We start from the raw sequence: 5,893 nt of genomic DNA on the forward strand, positions 1-5,893 counted from the left end.
TGGGAAGACTATGATTTCTGGTCACATCTTTTGAGAGTAAGGATCCAAAGCAAGGAAGAGACAGAAACTGTTTTTGAGACGCTTGAAGATCCAAGACTCTTAGGAGCCTCTATTACTTCTAGGATGGCTTATCCAGCCCTTCATAGAATCAGAATTCACAAGTTTTCTTTAGTTCAAACAAAAATCCAGAGGTTAAGTGGATCTTTAAGATTGTTTCCAGGTTATCCTTTCAACAAACATGTATTGGTTTATCTGCTATTATTTAGACAATCTATGATATGACAGGTGAATGTGAGCCCATTTTTTTTTCTTGACTTCTAACTCCTTTATTTATTATTTACTATTTTCATTTAAGCAAGTAGAAATCTCTGTGTGGATTGTTAAAGGCCCTGTACATATGTGCATGTAGCCAAATTCAGTCCCTTGCAGGAACTCTGGTTGTCAACCAGTGATCTTGCCTTTGTCTTTTCTCATGGTTCTGCCTGTGGCGCCTGTCACTAGCAGTCAAATAAGGACAATTTTACCATTCTCTCCTGCTGCTCTAATTTTTTTTTAGTGCCGGTACATGAATTTGTTATTCTTTATAATTCCCTTTGAAGTTGGAAATCCAAGGGGAATCTAAAACCGACCAGATGTTTCTGCTGCTGGAAAGGGAAAAGAGTAAGGATTAAGTTTAACAAAAACTTGGTCTCTAAAAAAAAATCATTTCAGCTGGAAATCATCTCTAAGTGCATTCATATGTTACATATCTGTTAGTTAATTTACATTTACTATCCTTATCACCTATTAATTGACTCTGAGGAAAATTCATACATTTTGCGAACAAACAGATTCATGCTGTGGTTTGCTCTGGATTGTTTTCCGTATGGAGTTTCTGTTCTGTGACTCGGCATATTCTTCCTCACATGCTTTATAGTGATGTTTTTCTGTTGATGTTGTTGTTATTGTTATTGTTTTTGAAGTATCACTGTCATGTCACATCAGGTTTGGAAGCCAGTTTTGCAAACTGATCCAAGAGGATGAGGTCAATGCAGCCTGCAGTTAGGGAGGGAAGGAAAGAAGATCTGCCAAAATGCTTAGCCTTTATAGAGAACTTCATCCTCGTTAAAGATATGTAGATCAAAACAGGAACAAGAGTGATGAAGACCTTTAGGGGCAAAAAAGAAAAGTCTTGTGGTCTTTCAAGGCATTGCAGATGACATTGCAGATGGTGTGAATAAATAGGTTAGGATAAGAAAAATGATAAAGTTAGGTATATTAAAACACAAAAGAGAAAAGGGTATCTGTGAGATGACATTTATGGGACCTCTCAGAATGGGAGCCTAAGGCTTCAGACCTGAGTACAAAAGGGAAGAATGATTAAAAAGTAAAATTGGAGAAGGCTCTTAAAACCCAATCAGAATGTTTCAGTGGTTTGCGTAATACTTCGTAAAAGTGTTGGACTGCAGAAATGGATGTTTTATTTGCTCGTTTCCTGCCCAGCATCTCTCACACTATCCTCTTACATTGCTCTCTGAATTTCTCAGTCTTCTCTGGGCTTTCAGGAGGACAGAGAATTCTGTGAATAACTGCTTTGCGCCCCTTACCTTGCTCAGTGAATCACACATTTGGAAACATTTCCCATACCTCATGAGGGATAAATACTCACCACTCAGAGTTTCTATTACCCCATCCTATCTTATTTTTAAATAGAAAGTCTGAATCCTCAGTAATTATATTAAGCTTCTTAAGCTGCACATATCAATCGCATATACCATTTTAAGCATTTTTTCTGCCTTTTGAAAGAGAGAATAGAGGAAAAGACAGAGAGAAATCACTTAGCAGCTGATTCACTTATTTTAAGCAGCTTTCTTCATTTTAAAATATAAAAAATTCAGGTCCTAGAACATTGGGTTATTTGAATGTTCTGTAAAGATTTGAAAAAAGATTTTTTAAAAAATCATATGTTCTACATTCAGGAACCTGGAGTTTCCGTTTAGTCCTAGGAGAAAAAAAAGGTTGAAATAAGGGAGTTTTCAACCTAAACAGTTTTTCTTCTTCCTTTTCATTTATTTATTTATTATTACTTTTTCTTTTTTTTGTCAAAGCAGATGGTATGAAAAGCATTTACGTTGGTCTCACTACTGACAGAGCTTAACCTTAATAATCCAAGACTTGGAACTTGGTGTTTCAATAAAGGAAACACTGTTTGAGGTATTTTCCATTCAAACCAGCATCAAAAGTTTTTAATTAACACCATCAGAAATTAATGGGCTGAATGCAAGACAGGGTTCCTACATAACCCTCTACTGGGGGCAAGACAGCAAGTGGAATCCATTGTGTATGTTTGTATTTTGTTATGTATTTTTATTTACTTATTGAAGCAGAGTCCCAGCTGCACATTGCGTGGCAGAGCCACAAGAGTGAAACCTGCAGAGGGCTGCTTCACTCCAGCAGTTTCATTTTGCTCACTGATTATTGTCCTGAGTTCTTTGTGATTGTAATTGGTTAGAAAGTTTGAAATTAGCAAGTCCTTGTCAGCCCATGAAAGCTTTGAAATCATGGGGCTTGATACAGCTATCAAGTCTGCTGAAACCTAATCGCTTTTCAGGCTAAGAGCCTCCAGAGCGGTAACATTCCCAGTGTGCAGCCTTTCCCCAGTCACCATTCACCACCCTCTGGAGTTCTTGTCTCGGGTGGTGGCTTTGTTTGGGGCCCTTTCTTTTCCATCACTGAAACCTTTTGCGAGATGAACAGATTTGGGACTGACTAATGGGAATGGGGCTATTAGAAAATGAGAGCAATTGGGGAAAAGAGAGAAGTAGAGGATCAAGGGAATAGGGAGGAAGGAAAAGGGGTAAAAAGAGCATAAAAGAAAAAGGAAGCGGGATATAAGATGGAAAGAGCTTTGTAAATATTGACATTCGGTTTCTGTGTGACTGGATTTGATATCTCGGGATGAAACTCACTGATAAAGCCTAAATGGTCCCTGGGTATCTTTATTTTTTTTATTTTTTAAGACTTGCCCATTAATTGTCAAAGGGAAGCCACATGTGTTCATATAAGGGACCACCACCTACCCATCAATGCTGCCACCACATTTTGGGGGACTAGGAATACAGTCCTTTCCTTCATAAATTAAAATAGAGGAGTTAGGCTTTATCAACTCTTCTTCCATAACCATAAAAGTATCTACTATTTACCCTTATGCTCTGAACCCCCAAACCAATATTTCCCAGAATATTCCTTCACTGCTTGGTCAGTTGCAAAATAAGCTGACTTTCATCCTTGTAGCAACACAAGAGCTGCTTGGGCAGGGTTAACTAAAGTAGATAGATACTGTCGGCAACAATGAAATGTTTATAGAAGCTTAAAGGTCTTAATAACTTTCTATAAATCTGATTCGTTTATGTTCAAAGCCTTCAAGCTTAATATATTTAGGTGCAACTTTTAACTTTTTCCAATTTCTCCTCTACTTTAATAAAAACAAAAATAAACACAAACCAAATACAACAAAAACAACACAGATCTTATTGTCACGAATCCAGAATGTCAGAAAAAATTTCACTAGGTCTAATCATGGCAAAATGCTGCAAAAATGTATCACCATTTTTGGAAAAGCTCCCCAAAGTAGTTCAACCATTTTTTCCCTGAAACATGGAAAGATCAATACATATCAGACTTCTAAAGGAAAATAATTGGTGAATGATTGTCAGAATTTTCATAAGAACTGCTGTAAGTCTGGTCTTGACATCATAGCCAGAGAATCAGGTAAGCCTATTAACAAAACATCATTTTTCTATTTCTTAGCTAGACAGTGTCAGGATTTATTGTCCCAAAGTTTGACCTCTTGAAGGAGTCAGAGAAACCGTGTGTGAAGCAGAATCTAGTAAAGAAGATGCAGCCTAACTCTTCTCAAATCATCTTTTTCGGATACTGTGTCATATTGCAAAGTATATTATCCCGCCACCTACTACCCCAGTAGGCTACTCCAGCAGCTGTACCTGGAACTTCTGTGATAGTCCCTCAGGTCACCTCTGATTTCAACCACACCTGAAGCTGTTCTCTGCTAGCTCAGACTGTTCTGTTCTCTCCCACCTCATTATGCTTTTTCTTCTGTTCCAGGACCTTTTCCAATGCTGGGAGAGCTTAATAAATCTATGCTGGATGAGGGGAGAGGGACTTAGATGAGTGAAGCTTAATGCCCTTGCTTAATGCAACTCTCAACAAAGGAGGAACAGAGCTGGAAAAAGACATGTTCCAGCCTCCATTCCTTTCTGATGGCTACCTCTGGAGGCATTTTGACATTTTGTTCCTCAGAGATCCTGGAGGAATCAAACCTCAGTTGCCACATCGGTGGCCTTGTTGACACATCCTTATTATTGCCTCTTCCGCCTTTCTGAAGCAGTCTTGCCACTCACTCACTCTTGCCTTCTGAGATTACCTTCTAAATTACTGCCTGCACCCAAGCCCAAGTCCTTGTCTCAGACTGTTCTTTGGAGAAAACCTAAAATTAGCCAGGTAGTCAGTTTTGTTTGTTTACCAGTCAATTCATAACACATTCTTCTCTACTGTTTATTACCCACAGTGCATTATTGTGCATTCATAACATGGTCCCCAAAACTATGTAGAAGCCCAATTGCTCGCCTCGAACAGGTAATAGCATATAGAGAGAGAAACATTGCTTTGTTTACCTGTAGCCTCCTGAATCTAGCACTGCCATGGCACATAATAGTTGCTCAATTAATGTGTGTTGAACAAGTGAATAAATATATAGTATACACCAATAAATTTTTTGCCAATAAAAAGTACTGATGTGATTCAATCAAGTGTGAAATGTGTTAAAGTGTAGGTATATGATTTACCCCTAAAATGAAAAAAAATTAATAAGAAAATTAAATTAAAACAAATATAAGATTGTTTCTATAATAAGGTTACACTTATATTTTCCTATTTTCTTATATCCTTTATTAGATGGAAGAAAATGAGTAATATTTTAGTTTGTATTCCAGAAACTGCAAATAACCCTTGGTTCAACCCATGGAAATGTTTTAGATTTTAAATGTCTTTCCTGTTCATCAAGGTAGGAAAAAAAGTTTGAGAACTTCAGAGTTATACTGTAGGAATGGTGGCAGATCAGAATTATCTGATCACAGCCAACAGGCTTTTAGGTGACTCTTGTTTTGGGGTATTTGTTGCTGTAATTATGTGAAGCCAGAATGGAATGAGAGAAGGGGAAGTCTTGTTGATGTCTGTTTCCTAGTCAGAAATGTAAGACCCACTCTATCTATAATCAGCACCAGGGAAGAGTCCCACCTTCCATGACAGAGATTAATGAGGCTCCAGAACACAAGTGACAATGGAAAGTTCAGATCTCTGTTTCTGTATCTCAATATCTAAGACATGGATATGTAAAGGTTCTTTCCAGAGTGTGGTGACCAATCACGTTAACATCACATGCTTCCCCTTTCTAACCCGTGCCTCAGTTTAGACTGAAGAAAGTAAAGAGTGAGGAATTCTTCAGGAAAAGGCACCTTAATTTTCCAACTAATTTATTTTGGTCCCAGGTTAGTACAAAAGGACATGATGTTACATATCAGCTATATTTCTCTCTTCAAAAATAAGAATAATAATCCCTACTTTTAGAAAGTGTATCAACTGTTAATCTAGAAAGATAAGCTATTGACAATTATTGAATCTGTCCCCCACCACAGTATCTAAAATCTCTGATAATTTCATGTCTGCTAATATTTCAAAGCAAGTCACTGAGCCAAACTCAAAGTCAGGAGACAGAGACATCTCATCTCCCACATTAACACATATGCCAATGAGAATTACAGTAAAGTCATCATATGGTAAAGTGTATGGATGTAAAGTTACATTATAGAGTGCGAGTGAAGAATTAGGGGAAAAT

General features: G+C 37.5%; 1 long non-coding RNA gene across 1 annotated transcript; it reads right to left on the reverse strand.

Moving 5' to 3' along the window:
- Positions 1-314: 314 nt before the first annotated feature.
- LOC110595108 lies at positions 315-3,300 on the reverse strand. Its single transcript, XR_002481607.1, has 2 exons — positions 3,260-3,300; positions 315-641 (listed from the first exon to the last, which is right to left on the reverse strand). It is a non-coding gene; the product is annotated as an uncharacterized LOC110595108 (long non-coding RNA).
- Between the last annotated feature and the right edge of the window lie 2,593 nt (positions 3,301-5,893).

This window comes from Carlito syrichta, unplaced genomic scaffold, assembly GCF_000164805.1.
Source record: "Carlito syrichta isolate Samal-C Ts95f unplaced genomic scaffold, Tarsius_syrichta-2.0.1 Scaffold267700, whole genome shotgun sequence".
In the NCBI taxonomy this organism is placed as follows: domain Eukaryota; kingdom Metazoa; phylum Chordata; class Mammalia; order Primates; family Tarsiidae; genus Carlito; species Carlito syrichta.